This window comes from Mauremys mutica, chromosome 16, assembly GCF_020497125.1.
Source record: "Mauremys mutica isolate MM-2020 ecotype Southern chromosome 16, ASM2049712v1, whole genome shotgun sequence".
NCBI classification, from domain to species: domain Eukaryota; kingdom Metazoa; phylum Chordata; order Testudines; family Geoemydidae; genus Mauremys; species Mauremys mutica.
In genome coordinates, this window is record NC_059087.1 from 24,121,353 (window position 1) to 24,139,710 (window position 18,358).

The window sequence follows — 18,358 nt, forward strand, 5'->3', positions numbered from 1 at the left end:
ACATCACCTAAATGCCTAGGACGGGTGCGGGAAAGGGCCCTCGCTGAGGCCTCTTCTTTAGAAGGGGCCAGACGGAACGCAGGGTGGCTTTACCGTCATTGATTTCAATCACACCGACACTCCCGACACCGGTGTGCTGTGACACACAGAGTGCCCGGCACAGGCCTGACACGTGCGCGCTGCTCCCAACCCCGCGGGGAGCAGCAGGAGAGGCCGCGCTGGCTGCAGATGCGGTTCGTCCTTCCCGCTGTGCCCGGGAAGGGGGTGGGTGAGCTGGCACCACGCCGCCCCCCGCTAACCCCTTGCCGGCGGGGGGGGGGTAAGGGGGACGCCGCCCATTTAAACCCTGCCTGGGAGAGGCAGTAACCCCCCCCCGCCCCCTGCCCGGAGAACTGACCCCCCCTTCGAGCCCCGCCTGGGAAGGGAGACGTCACGCTCCCCACAAAGGGTTAATCGTCTCCCTCTGCCCCAGAGTGCCCCCAGTGACTCCAATCGAGCGCCGATCCCGCCTAGACCGGTATGGGCCCGAGCTGCTCAGCGTGATCAGGGTGGTTAATCAAGCGCTGAGCCAGTTCCGCCGGCTCGAAGTGACAGGTTTACGAATCGACCTCCGATCCGTTTCCTCCAAACCCCCCCCGGCTCAGTCCCACAGATCTGGCCGATTAAGGTCGTTTAATGGAGCGCCGATCCTCCCCCTCCTCGGTCTCTGCGAGCCGCTGATTAGTCAGACGCAGATCCGTTCCCCGCCCCATCGGGCTGAGCGTGCAGGCTGCGTAGTCGAGCGCCGATCTCCCTGCTAGCCCCAGTGACTGACCAGACTGGAGAGCTGAGCGCCGATGCAGCCGAGCGATTGGCCGCGCCTGGCAGGAGCCGCACCTCGGGCAGCGGCAGCAGCGGGGTCCGTGGCAGGAAGCGGAGGGGACGGAGCGGGGCCCCGGGACGGACGGACGGACCCAGCCGCCGGACAGCGCCGAGCTACGGCGGCCTCACGGCCCCTGGTGCCAGGTGAGAGGGAGGCGCCGCGCCGCCCGCCGGGGCGCCCTGGCCACGACCGAGCTCGGGGAGGGGAAGCGGCTCGGGGCGGCCGCCGCCTCTCGCCCGCCGCGGCCCCGGGGAGCGGCGCGCTCCCAGCCGGGCAGGAGGCAGCCCGGGTCGGGACCCCGCGCGGGCAGCCCCCGCCCGCGCCCCGAGCCGCCGCCCGCAGGGCTGAGCCAGGGCAGCCCCGGGACGCAACCGGGAGGGAGCCCGGCCGCCCGGAGCGGGGCTGGGGCCGGGGCCGGAGCTGGCGGGCCCCGCCGCCGCCGCCGAGCCCCGCCGCCGCCGCCGAGCCCTGCGGGGGATCCCGGGCTGAGCCCCGGCGTAGCTCCAGTGGCCAGCCCCGGCCAGCCGGGACGCGCGTGTCTCTCAAGCCCCCGCCTGGGAAGCGACCGAGGCGGCCGTGCAGCCCCGCTGCGTGTCCGGTCTGTGCCCTGCTCCCCCGGGCGCGCTGCTGGGGAAGGCACGTGCTGAGCTACGCGTCCCCCCTCGGCGCTGTCACTGACTTTCCCTGCGAGGCGCGGGGCTGGGCAGCGGACGGGTCTTATCAGAAGAAACGACACTCAGGAAACGTCAAAGAAAATAATATTCAGATACTAGTTCCTGCTGCTCCTGGGATGGTGGCGCGTTGTCCCTCATGCTCGTTCTTCGTGCCACATGTAGTCACTAGCAGCACAGTGATGAAGCAGTGACTGCGAGGAAAGTGACAGCAGGTAGGTGAGGTTAGCTGTTTGTTAAAATCCAAGACGAGGATGACAGTGGTCCCATTCTTAGGGAGGAAGACTTGTGTTGTGGATGAATGATGGGACTGGGGATCAGGAGATCTGGATGAATGATGGGACTGGGGATCAGATCTGGGTCCAGGCTGTGACACTGTCTAGGCTGCTCTGTGACCTTAGGGAAGTCACTTGTGTCTCAGGGGTGTTGTGAAGACTAATTCTTCGCTCTTTTTAAAAATAGTATAAGATCTATAAAATAATGATGCTTTAGAAATTCTCTCTCTCTCTCATATATATTTCAGAATGGTAGTCCACAAAGAAGAGACATTCACTTGGCTTTTTACTTAGCCTTTTTCTTAGCCTTTCCATTGTGTACATGGACAGAGTGGAAGTACAAGTCATTGCTGGTACTAAAGGAAAGGTGTTATGGGGAGAAAGAGCTCTTAAAGAATAAACACCCCTCCCCACTGTCAAATCCAATGTCACTTTAGATATAGTGTCTTTTGCAGAAGGTGTATCTCCAGTATGCTGTGGAGTTAAGTAATATATTTAGGGTTAAAGGGTAACAGAGAAGGAGAGAAATTAAATAACAAACCCAAGGGAGATGGGTGTTTTCAGCTGAGATTTGAAGAGATGACAGGCAGTGAGGCAGAGATACAGGAAAGCTGTGCAGTACTCAGTCTTGTACAATTCAGAAAATTATTGTTGCATATCCTTCCTTCCTCAGCTGGTTCTCTCTCAGTGATGTCATGTTTGGGTAATAGGTAGCAGCCGCTCTAGCTTTTCAGACATCACAGCCTTTTGGTGCTGACCACATCTGAAGTGACAGGATTCTGTTTGTATTTTTCTTAACTAAACAAAGCATCTTCCAGTGTCCACAAATCAAAAAATAATCTACAGCACTTAGGGTTTGTTACAAAATTTGGTCAAAAGTCTGTATTTCTAGACAACCCCACCACCACCATGCAAATTTCAGTGGCAGAAAACACTGCAGAACCTTGATTACCCAGTCTTCAGGGACACCTGAAAGTATTGGGTAATTGGGCTAGCTGACTTAGCAGACTTTCAGTTGTGCACCCATGGTCTCTTAACCTGTATGTAGCCTTCCAAACTTCGTGGCCAGAAACCATGCTTATGCCCCTGTAGGCATACATACTTGCATACCTACTTTCTTGTTAAAAGAACCCTGGACAGTGCCCATAGATATCAGCTAGCCTTGAGGAAGTTGTGGAGCTTTTGCATGTAGGTCTTTATATGGTGAACTGTCCTCAGCTCATATGTCTTGCTCAGGAACTCCACAGATGGGGTTATTTCAAGTGGAGGAGCAGATGCCTGAGGTGGAAAGTGTGGGTGAAGAGCTGGAGCAGCAGTGGGTGAAACAATTAACTAAGTTACACTGACCTGAAAACTGAGGTCATGACCAGGTTTTGGATAAATGAAGTGCAGATTGTGAAGGTTTTACTTTATATCAAATATTTCCATGTGTTGTTGCTAAATGATCATTTGAATAACTTTATATTATAAATATTGACCTAATGACATTCAAGTGAAGGCGGGGAGCTTCATTGTCATACTAGTTGTCTTTGAATGGAATAGAAATTAACTACACTTCATTCAATGAAATCTTAAATCTTCCCTGTGTGAGAGAAGGAAGCAAAGTACAGAAGGCATTTAATGTAACTGCTGCTGACTAAACTAGCGTAACTGGTGGTGGTTGCATGAGGGGTGTGAGGATGAGGGGGAAGGAATAGGGAGGAGGGAACAATGTGTTTTGCAAGTGGGTTACTAGCTCTTTGGTATTGGGAGGAATATGGAGAAATAATTGAATTTAGGGTCCCGTGTTGCAGTTGTTTTACATGGAAATGCCTTTGAAAACATTGGGAGATTTTCACGTGGAATAACTACAGAATCTGATCCTATTTAGGAAAGATTTCACTTTTTTTTAAGTCAGTGGACAACTCCATTTTGCTTGCGGTCAGGCATACCAGTTGGTGTTACCATTCTCTTTATAGTAATCTTTGTGTATACCTAGCAGCTTCTACCTGAGGCTTTATCAGTGGCAATTAAGCTTCTAAATAACCCTGACGGGTACAATGAGTATAAGCCCAATTTTACAGATAAGGAAACTGAGGTATAGAGAGATTAAGTGACCAGCCCAAGAAGTCAGTGGTGAAGCTGGGAATAGAACCCAGTTTTACATCTGAACCACTAAACCATCCTCTTCCTCCCCTCTCAAATTTTTTATTTATCTGTGGTAGCCAGTTGATACACTACTCTGAAAACTCAGTAGCTTAATGCAGAAAGTATTTGAAATTGGAAGGTAGGAATATTTGTTTGTAGTTTTTTCTTTTTAGACTAAAATCTGTTACTAGGTTTCTAGTCCTTCACAGTGCTTGGTACGGTATACTCATGGAAAAATGCCAGGAGCTTCAGTAAACTGGTCATATTTGCCTTACTGTTTTCTTCATAGTTGTACCTTGCTTAGCCAGTAATGAATTGTTCTGCAAATCAAATATGTAATTTCCTGTGGGGCTCAGTCCTAAGAGAAACTCGCCTCCTTCTCAGCATCAGGACCTTAGTGCACAAAATAGCGCTCATGTGGCTTTCCACGTAGACAGAATATGGCAATTCCTGTTCGTTACATCTCTGTGGTATTGTGAGTTAAAGGGACACTGCCAAGTTAAATAACATCTTTTAAAAAGAGACCTTTTTCTTTACCTGATTTATAAATAAGCATCCTCTGTTCTTAAAAAAAGAAAGATGTTTAATAATCTAATTTACTTTTAATTATGTGGCAGTGGCTGGAAGGTCCTTTAAGGGAGCTTTGCTTGACACCCCCTCTTGTAGCTAATTCGTTGCCTTCCAGGTGGTGAGCTAAGACCAGCAAGCAGCAGTTGGTTGTGAGATCTACAGGGAGCAAGTAGGCTCCTGTGGGAGTTCCTAGGTCTTTTAGGTCAGGGGAAAGACACTTGTTTACATGTGGCTCCAGGCAGATGGCCTGGGGTGTGAGACCTGTGGGAACTATAGAGGTTCTTGCAGGAGAGCCTGGGTCAGAGGAAAGGGTATGTTTCATATGTGAAATTTATGATGAACTCTCTTATTTGGAGAAATAAAACTCAGGCCCTGAAGGAAGGGATCAAAATCATGTGGCTGTTTAGTGCTCATGGATGCATTAGCTAGTGAGTTGGCACACTAGCTGACAATAGGCTGTTGGCTTACTTTTTACATTTCTGGTAACATGGACCGTGAAAATAGGCTAGTCAGTTTGTCAATTTCTGATTTATTTCACTTCTGGGTTCCCCTGTTTCCAAAAAGAGTACTACGCCAGTGTTTGGGTTGCGGACGCTGCAGGGGGATGATTTGTTTTAAAAAACTATTTCTATTTTATTTTAATTTAACATAAATATATTATTAGTTTTAAATGTTTTGTAAGTTTACTTTCATAGAAACTAAATTTGGGGCAAATTTGATCCGTGATAGCTTTTTAAGGGAGAGCTACAGTATCCATTATAAACGCATATAATTCAAAGGGTCCAAAACTTGCCAACAAGAATTGTAGTAGTTGAGTAAAAGTGAAAGTTTAATATATAAGATACTCGGGATGTAGGGATTTTATGTAACCAAATTTCAGATGCTTGCGTAGCGTTTTTAATAGGCATATTAAAAAAACCTAAAACTATAAAAAACCACCAGCAAGAAAAGATTTTATTTTGCACTATAACATTTTCAAATGACTTCCTTATTTAAAGGCCATTGATTAAAAGAGAATGAATTGGTTGCTTTTGGCTCAGTGCTAGGTGACGATAATTGTTAAATTGTCCCATGTGTCTGTTTGCTAATTAGGTTTTTTTGCAAGGTACTATAATGTGCCATCCCCACAAGTCTTTTTATCACAGACAAATTATTCCAGAAGAACTGTTTTAATTTACTAGGTAAAACATGTCAAAATATTGATAAATCTACAGACCTGTAGTCACCTGGGTGTAAAGAAAAACCCTGTCCCGTTATATTCTTGTTCAGGGAATGCACTTTTTGCCTTTCAGTTTAATAATCTGCCAAAAGATGTGCTTCGGGAGCAGCCAAAGCACAGCCTGTGAAGTTCTACAGTGTAGTCCACAGCACTTCAAACAGGATGGAGTATTGCATGCTGGGAACTAGTCTCTGTGAGTCTCAGTTCCTTATTAAAAATGAGGATAGCTGCAGTTGGCTCTAATGCCTACTAATTGGGTTTGGCCCTCAAGTTCCTGACAAATTCTCAATGTGTCCTGCAATAGATCAGAGTTTGCCTCTGAGCTTGTCTACACTTAATGCTTCAGCAGCACAGCTGCACTGTTGTATGGATTCAGTGTAGACATTATCTATGTTGGTGGAAGGCGGTTTTCCTGTTGGCATAGGTAATCCACCTTCCTGAGGCCTGGTCTACACTGGGGGTGTGTGTCGATGTAAGATACGCAACTTCAGCTACGGGAATAGCACAGCTGAAGTCGACGTATCTTATTTTGACTTACCTCCCGTCCTCACGGCGTGGGATCGACTCTGCTACTGCCGCTTGCCCTGGTAGAGTTCCGGAGTCGACGGGAGTGCGTTTGGGGATCGATATATTGTGTCTAGATAAGACGCGATATATCGATCCCCGATAAATCGATTGCTGACCTGCTGATCCGGCGGGTAGTCTGGACGTACTCTGAGAGGCGGTAGCTAGGCTGACAGAAGAATTCTTCTGTTGACCTAGTGCTGTCTACCACCAGGCTAGGTCAGAGTAGCTGTATCTCTCAGGGGATGTGTTTGTTTTTTTCCCCACCTCTGAAAGAGAGAGAGAGTGCTATGCGGATGTAAAATCCTAATGCAGACCAGGCCTCTGTTATAGTTAGCTAAGATACTGGCACAGCCCTTACTGAAAGCTAGTTTACACCAGAAGCTCTACAGCAGAGCAGCTTCACTGATGCAGCTGCGTCACTGTAGTGCGGCCGGTGAAGATGCTCTAAGCTGAGCAGAGAGAGCTCGCTCATTGACTTAATTATTCCACCTCTGCAAGAGGTGATAACTATATTGGTGGGAGAAGCTCCACACTGTCTACACCGGTGTGTAGGGGTAGGTTGGTGTAATTTATGTCATTCAGAGGTGTGGATTGTTCACACCCCAGAACGATGTAAGTTATACTGAAGTTAGTGGTAGTGTAGACAAGCCCTGAGTCTTCTTCTAAACCTCATTTCACACTATTAATTTTATACAAAGAATATTACTCTTAAAGCGTGAACTATACACCTCTGCCATATGCTTCATTTTTACTTCCTCATTTTGTGTGTGTGTGTGTGGCAGGAGAATAACAGCTTTTGCTTTCAGGATGAGGATGCCATGATTATTGCTTTGACCTTTGATCCTGTGTTGGGGTGGGGTTTTGTGTGTGTTTGTTTTTTTAAGATGGGATAGAGCGTTTCTGAGCTTGAGAGTTCTTCCTGCTTTATCAGAGAGAGATGAGTTAAAATATTAGTGTTCTTAGTCTTGTAGCTGGGCTATCCTTTTCAATTCTCCCTCCATGTCAGGAAGTGGTTAGTTATTTGACTTGTAGAGGTAGGAAAATACCAGGTTTAATACAGAGCTTACACAACAAGTTTGTCCGACTGGTTAATAACAGAAGCACTTTATGTTGTTGAACAGGTAATAGCTTGGCGTTAATGGATTACTTTTTTCCCCACCCTTTCTGTTTATTTGGTCAAAATGGATCCTGGTTTCATTCAGTTTTAGAGGAACAAATAGCTGTGTGAGAACATGCAGCTGAATGCCTTACTCCTTACCCAAAAATCCATTTGTACCCAAAGGAATTCTCATATTTTGTTCACTATATTGACTTCAGGTCTATCTTTTCTGCACAGCAGTAGTAGAGTTAGCCACATATGGGTCATCCAGGCTTAATAAAGCAAAGTTAAAGAAAGTGTAGGTCATCCAGAAATATTAACTTTGGAGGCTGGATGGCTTTAGTACTTGGGATACTGAAGTTAACTTTGACCTGCAGTCCTTGCACCTTGTGCTGTGATTGCATGTTGCTTCACGTCTCCCAGTAGAGTTGGATTGGAGAACAAGGAATGCCTTGAAGGAGGGTGAGGATGTTGATTTCATTGGGTGGCATTCTTAATTCTGAATCGGTCTGACCAAAACTGATACAGTGCAAGAGGGCCACTGTGCTGGTGGATGTGCATCTTTGAGAAGAGAGATGTAAAACTGCTTGTGGTCATTAAAAATCTCATAACACTTTTCGTAAGAGTAGAGGTGTTAACTCCAGAGTCATGGCCAAATTCTAGCTAAGAGAATTACATTCTGCCTACCTAAATTCCCCTTCAGCTTCAGATGCCTGTTTTTTTCCCCCATTACTTCTCCAAGTATTGTATAGAGGTAGGCAGCTGCCATGTTCCACCCCAGAGTGGCTGCATTTCAGCACTTGTTGGAGTTAACCTCGTATATAGTGTGTATGTGTTCAAGTACGCACAGTACTTGCGGATGAAAGGTGTTGTATAAGTGCCAGACATCATTCTGCTCCTAGCATAATGTCTTTTTTTTAATTACATAAAGACTACTTGAAATAGAAGAACATACACCTGATATTTTGTGTGTAGTGATTCTGATTCTGGTTCTCTTGGAGAGATGCATATACTATGCTGACTTTTTTAGAATAAATCATTTTCTTCTAAATAAAAGTGATCTGTAATCCTATCACTGAGAATCTGGCAAATAAAATTCAGGAGGCTTATTTGGGGGCTGCCCCAGTTGTTTCTAGTGCTTTTTAAGCTAGATTGATGAGAACATAGTCACAGATGAGTCATGTTGTTTTTTCTTCCCTGTAATGGAATATATGCTAGTACGTAGCATATGGTACTGCTGAATTATGCTAAACACGCAGAGCCCTGATTTGATGTTATACAGTGAAATGGAATTTGGGTTTTTTAGCCTGAGCTTAAGGTGAAAGCTTTAGTAGATTGTCTTTGCTGCTGGTCTGTTTATCAGATACAAGACATTCTGGTAGCGAATTCTACATATGGCTGTTTCCATTTCAGGGAGCTTTTTCCCATTACTTACTTGAATATATGAAGTTTTTTTTTTAATGTGCGGTTCCTAGCGAAATGGGGCCCTACTCCATGGCTGGAGCTCGTAGCTGTTACTGCAAGATAAATACTTATTCCCCATTGTGTCTGGGTTTAAATAATCAATTATAATCTTGTTTTGCATTTAGACTTTATTTTTCTGAAAAGTTTGATCCTCATTGATTGGTAACCATTTAAACATGGTGATTTGCAACTCAATATAGCCTGTACACCAAATTTGGTATGTCTGTTTGCTCACCGGAAGGATATATCCCATGTAGATTTATCTAAGTGGTTACATAGCTTAACTTACATTTATTCAGATTCTAAATGTTTATATATTTTTATTATAGTAGAAGATGGTGAATGATACATTTCTCATTTACTAGAACAGTGGTTTTCACCCTGTGATTTGCAGACCCCAGGGGGTCCTCATACTATGTCTAAGATTTCCAAAGGGGTCCGCCCTTCATTCAAAATTTTGTAGGGGTCTGCAAATGAAAAAAAAGATTGAAAACCACTCTACTAGAAGATTAATATTTTGCTTATGATTTTGTCAAGCTGCATTTGGATGGAAATTGGAATTCAGTTGAAATGCACAGAAGCAATTTAAATCTTTCTTAGTTAAATAAAATTACATTAAATGTGCAGGATGCATAACAAAAAAAAAGTTTATCAAAACGTGTTACATTTAAAACTGATTTGCCAAACAAAGGAAGTATTTATCTGTAGTTAGTGAAATGATTTTTTTCTGGTCACCATGTCCTTCAAGATTTTAGAAAGAATAGATCTCACCCCTTCTCACCTTGTTTTTTGTCTTAGATTGGAAGAGGAAAACGAGTTTTCTTGTTTTTAAAGCATCCAGTCAGTTTCTCAGCTCTGAATGACCTAGCCATTGAACTGAACTAGTTGAATAAACTGAAGAAAGTATTCTCTCCGCACCTGCATCAGAGACTACTGCTGTCAAAAGCTGGTTAACACTTCAGCACACTCTGACTCCCGGTGCTTAGCCAGTGGCTTCCAGCAGTTCAGTGATTTCCCTTTCTTTAAAACTTTGGCAACAAACACATACTGTTTGAATATTACTTTATTTAATGTAAACGATCTTAATAGATTTTACCAAATTTAGGCCTTAACATTGGTTGTGATAATTACACATTTAATTTTAAATAAGTTTTAATATTTTTACAATTTTTTATTTAATTTCAATAAAAATTAGGGCTGCCAATTAATTGCAGTTAACTCACGCAATTAACTAAAAAAAAAAATTAATCACGATAAAAAAAATTGTCAGTTTTAATTGCACTGTTAAACAAGAGAATACCAATTGAAATTTATTAAATATTTTGGATGTTTTTCTACATTTTCATATAAATTGTATTCTGTGTTGTAATTGAAATCAAAGTGTATATTATTTTTTATTACAAATATTTGCACTGTGAAAATGATTAACAGAAGAAATAGTATTTGTCAATTCACCTCATACAAGTACTGTATTTCTTTGTCCTGAAAGTGCAGCTTACAAATGTAGATTTTTTTTATTACATAACTGCACTCAAAAACAAAACAATGTAAAACTTCAGAGGCTACAAATCCACTCAGTCCTACTTCTTCTGCAGCCAATCGCCAAGTTTTTTTACATTTGCAGGCGATAATGCTGCCCTCTTCTTATTTACAGTGTCACCTGAAAGTGAGAACAGGCATTCACATGGCACTGTTGTAACTGGCATTGCAAGGTATTTAGGTGCCAGATATGCTAAACATTCGTATGCCCCTTCATGCTTTGGCCACCATTCCAGAGGACATGCTTCCACGCTGATGACACTCGTTAAAAAAAATGCGTTAATTAAATTTGTGACTGAACCCCTTGGGGGAGAATTGGACGTCCCCTGCTCTGTTTTACCCACATTCTGCCATATATTTCATGTTATGCAGTCTCAGATGATGACCCAGCACATGTTCATTTTAAGAACACTTTCACTGCAGATTTGACAAAATGCAAAGATGGTACCAATGTGAGGTTTGTAGAGATAACTACAGCACTCGACCCAAGATTTAAGGATCTGACGTGTCTTCCAAAATCTGAGAGGGACGAGGTAGGGAGCATGCTTTCAGAAGTCTTAAAAGAGCAACACTCCGATGCGGAAACCATAGAACCTGAACCACCAAAAAAGAAAATCAGCATTCTGCTGGTGGCATCTGACTCCGATAATGAAAATGAACGTGTCGGTCTTCACTGCTTTGGATGATTTTCGAGCAGAACCCGTCATCAACATGTCCCCTGGAATGGTGGGTGAAGCATGCGCATCTGGCAAGTAAATATCTTGCAATGCTGGCTACAACAGTGCCATGAGAATGCCTATTCTCACTTTCAGGTGACGTAAACAAGAAGTGGGCAGCATTATCTCCTGCAAATGTAAACAAACTTGTTTGTCTGAGTGATTGGCTGAACGAGAAGTAGGACTGAGTGGACTTGCAAGGTCTAAAATTTTACATTGTCTTATTTTTGAACGCAGTATTTTTGTACATAATTCTATATTTGTATGTTCAACTTTCGTGATAAAGAGATTGCATTACAGTACTTGTATTAGGTGAATTAAAAATACTATTTCTTTTGTCTTTTTACAGTACAAACACTTGTAATAAAAAATAAAGTGAGCACTGTACACTTTGTATTCTGTGTTATAATTGAAATCAATATGTTTGAAAATGTAGAAAACATCCAAAAATATTTAAATAAATGGTATTCTGTTAGTGCTGACAATTTAGGGCACATCTTCACTGGCATCTAATAGATATAGATGTTTAGCCTCCATATGAGATTAATTTGGTGGGTCATAGGGGTGGTCTACACTACTGCTCAAGTCGATGTAACTTACATCGCTATGGGGTGTGAAAAAGACACCTTCCTATAGACTTGCCCTTAGTTCCACCTCCCATGTCACAAACTCACCACTATACTTTCCCTTACACTGTAAGATCTCAGAGGGTTGAGACTGTCTTACTATGTGTCTGTACAGTGCCTAGCACAATGAGGCCCTAATCTCAGTTGGATCTTCTAACAACATCTCTAGCATCAAGGGCCAAAATTGCCTTACTCACTGTAAAACTGTGAGTATTGGCAACACTGAGAGGTCATTCTACTGTGTCAAAGGGTTGGGGAGAGGTTTTTGTATTATAACAAAGGATTGTGACTCCCCACTGCACCAAATTAAGCTAGGTACTAATTCAGTGATTTAAGGCTTGTCTACATGGCCCCCTGGTTTGGACAGTGCTGGTGAATTGCAGCTCATGCTGGTGTGCTGCACTGGGACTGTTCCATGCGATTGGCAGCAGGCACAAACTGAAAGGTACCTTGGTCACATTAATGCAGTCCTGTTTGAAGAGGAGTTCATTAACACAAACTAAGGCTTTGTCTACACTGCCGCAGTCAGTCGACCTACATTACGCAACTCATAGAGTCATAGAATATCAGAGTTGGAAGGGACCTCAAGAGGTCATCTAGTCCAACCCCCTGCTCAAAGCAGGGCCAATCCCCAGATAGATTTTTGCCCCAATCCCTAAATGGCCCCCTCAAGGATTGAACTCACAACCCTGGGTTTAGCAGGCCAATGCTCAAACCACTGAGCAATCCCTCCCACTCTATCTACGTGAATAACATAGCTGGAGTCGACATACCTTAGGTTGAGTTACTGCGGGGTCTGCACTGCGAGGGGTCAATGGGAGAAAATCTCCCATCGATTTACCTTACTCTTCTCGTCGGGGATAGAGTACAGGGGTCGACTGGAGAGCGATCTGCAGTTGATTTGGCGGGTCTTTACTAGACTCGCTAAACTGGCCGCCGGTGGATCGATCTCAGAACATCGATCCTTGCTATAGTGTAGACCTGCCCTAGGTACCTTGTTAGTTCTTGCCAGCAGTGTCCAGATGGGGCAGTTGCAGTGCAGGATTTCGGTGTGTGCTGCAATTCACACCCCATTAATCCGCCTTGTGCCGTAGTGTAGAGATAATCCATGATTCTTTGCCTCCACAATCCCCTGAATATTTTAAGGAATTCATACTTGTATTGTGGGGCAGTGTTACTGCTTATTGCTGATTTACTGGACCCCAAGCCGCCAGGGCAGTCGGACCATAAATTGCCTAATTGCAGAAAACCAGACACCATTGCCTTGCCCCCCACTCACTCCACCCTTCCTCTCTCTGTTGCTCACTCTCCCCCATACTCGCTATTTTTTACCCAGCTGCGGCAGCAGGTTGGTGTATGGGAGGGGCTGGGGGCTCCCGCTGGGGGGTATGGGCTCTGGGGTGGGGCCAGGATGAGGGGTTTGGGGTGCAGGAGGGGGCTCCGGGCTGGGGTAGGGGGTTGGGGCACAGGAGGGGTTTTAGGGTGTGGGTTCCAGGCAGTACTTATGTCAGGTGGCTCCCAGAAAGCGGCTGGCATGTCCCTCTGGCTCCTAGGCGGAGATGCGGCCAGGGGGCTCCTCACCACACGCTGCTCCTGCCCACAGGCACTGCCCTTGCAGCTCCCATTGACTGTGGTTTCCAGCCAGTGGGAGTTGTGGAACCAGCTCTTGGGGCGGGGGCAGCACATGGAACCTCCATGGCCACCCCTACACCTAGGAGCCGGCGGGACATGCCGTCCGCTTCCCAGGAGCTGCGCGGAGCTGGGTAAAGAGCCTGCCTGTGCCACCAAGCAGACTTTTAACGGCCCGGCCAGTGGGTGTTCTGGTCGAAAACGGGACACCTAGCAACCCTACCTGCTACCAGTTGCACAGCTTGCATCAGACCTAGGGCTGCAAAATGACACTTGCTCTATTTGTGCTTATGGTCAGCTCTGTTTGCGCACATAGGTCTCAGGAAGTAGTGTCTCCAAACCCAATTGATAAAACCAGATCTTTGTAAAGAGAGTCCTGTGGCTAATGATAGGACTGGAATCCAGGAGATCTACATTCTGTCCCTGCTCTTGCCGTAGATCAGCTCTGTGCCCTTGGGTAATTCACTTGCTGGCTTTCTGTCTCCCTTTCCCCCATCTGTAAAAAGGGATAAAACATGTCTCCCTCACAGGATGTGGAAGCCTAATTACTATTGATAAAGTACCTTAAGATCCTTGGATAGAAGGTGCAAAAGGAATACACAAGGTGGTATATGGTGATGAAGGCACAAATAGTGGTAAAACTGGTTAATCCTTGGTTATCCTTAATTTTTTAATGAATGGGTTAATAAATGCTGGGATGAAAGCTCTTTGGGGCTTTCCCTTCCAGTTACCCTGGGTTGATGCCGGCACACTGCTGGAGCACTTGAGCTCTTTATTTCTGCATGCGGGTCATGTTCTGGCCTTCTCCGGGAATTTTGGCAACTCTAGCGTGGTGAGGGTTACTTAGTCTGCCACTAGTGAGCCCTTAGCACAGGGGTGGGCAAACTTTTTGGCCCGAGGGCCACAGTGGGGTTGTGAAACGGTATGGTGGGATGAGTAGGGAAGGCTGTGCCTCCCCAAACAGGCTGGCCCCCATCAGATCCCCCGACCCATCCAACCCCCCTGCTCCTTGTCCCCTGACTGCCCCCCAACCGCCATTCAGCTCGGTTTAATGAGAATAAACTAGCCAGTTTCACTTTCCATTTCTCATGCATTAGCTCAGGGCTGCAGCATTTGGGTTGTGAACACTTCAGGGGAAGGTTTAAATCCAAACAAACATTTGTGTTAGGTTTTTGAAATCTTTGCTCCAGAATCAAATTTTGAGGCCTTTAGCTATCTGACACAGACCATTTTGAATTCCAGTGTCAAGCTTCCAACTGTACATCATAAACAATAAGACTGTTTTGTAGTGATTGACAAATATTTGTGTCAGCAGCGTACTTGGTGTTGTACACCACACACAGGAAGACATGTCCCTGCCTCAAGGAGCTTACGGTCTATATATCTGGATTGTGTCCTTTACAGATTTGTTTTCACTTGTGTTGCAGAACATGAACCTCTGGATAATGACTGGGTAAGGATAGAAAGCAAACAAAACCAGTTTCATTTTATTTCAAGTCTTGCAATATTTAGTAGGGTTTTTTTTTTAAAGCCCCAGATTTGGAGGCATGTGATTAGGTGAGAATCTCAGCTTTTACTATTACTTTCTGGCCCTCAGAGTTGCGGGACAAAGCTTAAAATGTGACCAGAATGTAGTCAAAAGGTGCAGAAACAAGATGACAAGAAACAGAGCCCACAGGATGTTAAACTTTTTAAAAAAATCTTGTGATTTCTAAACTCATTGCAATTTTGGGAGGCCTGTCTCAGGATTTTGAACACTTTTTGGTTGGCAATACTGTAAAACATTTTCAGGCATTTCTAAGCACACTTGGTTTTCAAAGCCATTCAGGGAATTTATGTGGTGGGATGTGTAAAGTATAAAACACCTTTAATTAAAGAACATTTGGCTTCCAGTGGCAAAGCCGCCTCATCCAAAGAACATTTGCAGCTGTTGTCAGTGAACTTGTGGGTTAAAATCTCCAGGGTGTATACAGAGGAAGTTAGAACACTTTCATATTTATGATCTCTGAAATTGACTTCCCGGTTGCCTTAATTTAAGCTTTTGGCTTCTTTGTTTAAGCTTATGAATGCTAAAGGACATGTAATAAAGTTTAACCGGACCACTGAATGTCTGATGAAACATATGATTCTGTATCCTGCAATTTGTATTCCTGGAACTCAACAGATTATATAGAAACTGGTCAGACAGTGTATGTGAAAAGTGATCACTTATTTCTTTGGTGCCTGGCAGCAGGAACTTCATGGTGCTGACTGCTAGCTATATTAGTAGAAGGAGGTGTAAAGGAAGAACATACCTCCCACTGGCAAAGGATTAAATGAAAGAACTAAACTATTGCACAGTTTAGACTTAGTGCAACAGATGGCTTTCCTTCCTTCTCTTCCCTTTCTGTCACCAGTGGTCTTGTTCAGGTTGGACAGAGATCCTTTCATTAAGGCAGGGATTCAGAACCTGGTGTTCACACTTTGCCCAATTAAAAAAGCCAGACTGAAAATTTGCCAGGAGCCCAAATGCTCCATTTTTTGGTAAATGAGGCAGATTTCAGTTACCGTTATCTTGAATTGTGAGGTGTGTCCTGTCTAGGCTTCAGGGCCCAGTGGGTGGTGCTCCATTTTCCTCTGGATCAATGATCTATTACTTAGTAGGACCTATATTATTCTTCTGTACTTATACTGCCCTCATCACCATAGTATCTGAGCACCTTCCAGTACTACATAGTGTGTGACTATATGTCATAATGATTCATTCTCTCTCCTCCTGACCCAAGCAGGAGAGTTGTGTGTGTAGCATTGTGGGTTTTTGAATACATACATACATGCTGCTATCTGTGTGTGTGTTAGAGAAGGCAGATCAGAGAAGTACACCTTGCATTTGGAGCGGAAGGTGGTGGGGTTTGTGTTAGTCTTTAGTTCCATGGTGAGTTTGTCCTGCTGTCTTGGACCAGTTCCTGAGAAAGCACCGTCTCCTGCTCCTGCTTTATCCTTATGTCATCCTTGCTTTGCACCCTGTGTTCCAGATGAGGGTGGGACCCCTGCCGTAATGTTCTGATGCAATGTCTTCCTTTGTACATACATGCAGGTGCAGTTTGGCTTCAGGATATTCTGTTCCTTCTTTAGAGACATGAAATCTCAATGCACATGGCTTATCATCAGATCCAGTCAGTGGAGATAGAATTGTCTGTGTAAGTAGAGCAGCTGAGTGAGGCTTCCCAAGTCAGCATTTGTATTAGGAAGAGTTTAAATACAACATCTGGGTGGCGTAAAATAAACCCCACATATTTCACCCTTCCTGTTTTCTTTGATCAATTAAAATGTCTTGAAATAAAAAGTAAAACTGCAGGTGAGTGAGTCAGAGTTCGATCCCTTGATACCAAAGGTTGATTTTATGTCACTCCTGAAGAGTGACTTGAAATTCTAGGCAGGACTTTGTGGCATGTTAGCACCAAGTTGAGCTTCTGATGTTGCAACGAAGAAGGAAGTGTGTGGGGGAGAAATGAAGCATTTCTGCCCAGCTACATAAGGTGGGAATTGCAGCTGGCTGGTTATTTTTAGCTCCTACAGTTATCTTACTGTGAGCGTGAATCTTTCTTTGTGGTCGAAGAGGCTTTGCGTGGATGGGGGTGGCTGTTGACTGCTCTTACAGGTTCTTTTCATGCTGCCCTGATTTTGTTCATATAGTTTTTGATCCTGTGAGGTACTGAGGGCTTCCTGTGAGTGAGGGCTATTCCAAGAAACGTCACAGGGATATTCACCAAAGAAGAATTAACATTTTCCACTCATTAGGAGAATTGGATGTGATTTCTGTCTCCTCACTCTGTGCAGAGACACATAACATAATGTGGTTTTGATACCCACATGGGTGCGTAGAGGAGGTGAAAGGTAAAGGCACTGGTCTCCGTCAGTTCCTGTTTGTTTCTCTCTTTGGCAGAGTGGCTTAAGACTTTAAGTTCATTTTAGTTGATTGGCATGAGAAGAGAGGCATAGACTGTTTCCATTTTAAGTTCTGCAACATGAGAAATGCCCCTTCCAATATTGCTTTCACCGCAGTAGCTGAGCTTTCTGGAATCAGTCAGTCTGTTGCAATGCACTGGCCTAGAAAACTCCACAGTCTGATAACTTTTCCTCTGCTATCAGAACACTGACTGAATAAAATGTTCTAACCATTTTGTTTCAGGGTCATTAGTCTTGAAGAGGCATCATTCAGAATTGCAAATTTTCTAAACACGGTGCAATTTATCTTTGTCCCCCAAAACTTGGAGGTGGGGTGGGAGGAAGGAGCCTTGTGTTTGCTACATTTTAGTAGCCATGAGCATAGTGGTAGCATTAGTAATCTCTCTTTATTGTATAAACAAAACACAATGTTTATGGAAAGATGCTCTGCAGATGGACTCCTTCTGTCCTCAGAATAGGTATAGCACAGGCAGCATTCATACAGCATTGCAGCAGTTGTGGACCCCTGCCAGCATGTCTTGGTGTTGACCTGCTGATAGTGAAAGGGTAGTTGTCTCATTGGCCTCTGCTGAGCCTGCCAACAGTGCAAATTGTGGTGTTGGTTTTTGTGAGGGGAATACCTGCCCTTGGGAAAAGGATTGAAACCACCAACTCGCTTCACAAGGCCTAGCAAACAGCTGTCAGACTAAAGACTCTGAGCCTCTGCTGACCTGTCACAACAGCTTTTAAAAACAGTGATGATCTGAATAGATAGGAAGCTGAAGGGGGGGTGGGGGAGTTCACACCAGTGTCATTTCAAAAGTGAAAGAGTTGAGTTTAGAGGTGGCTTAAGATAAGCTTTTACTAAGCAGTGAGAGGAACTGACTTGGCAGGAAAGGCCAGTTTGTGGTAATGGACATATACTCCCTGTCCACACTTGGGTTCAAACCATGCTTTCTGAGCCAGTTTTTGTATGTTTTAAACTCTCAGGCTGACTCCCTTTGGCTGGCTGTGGAGGGAGCAAAACCACTGCTAAACCAAGTCTGTTAACTTCTAGCCCAGAGCAG

At 44.6% G+C, this 18,358-nt stretch overlaps 1 protein-coding gene across 1 annotated transcript in view; it reads left to right on the forward strand.

Moving 5' to 3' along the window:
* Positions 1 to 853: 853 nt before the first annotated feature.
* The window catches only part of TAOK3 (TAO kinase 3), a 146,101-nt gene continuing 128,596 nt past the window's right edge, over positions 854 to 18,358 (forward strand). Inside the window, exon 1 of the mRNA XM_044989727.1 lies at positions 854 to 1,005. The gene's annotated coding sequence lies outside the window, so the exon portion shown is untranslated. The remainder of the gene's footprint in view (positions 1,006 to 18,358) is intronic.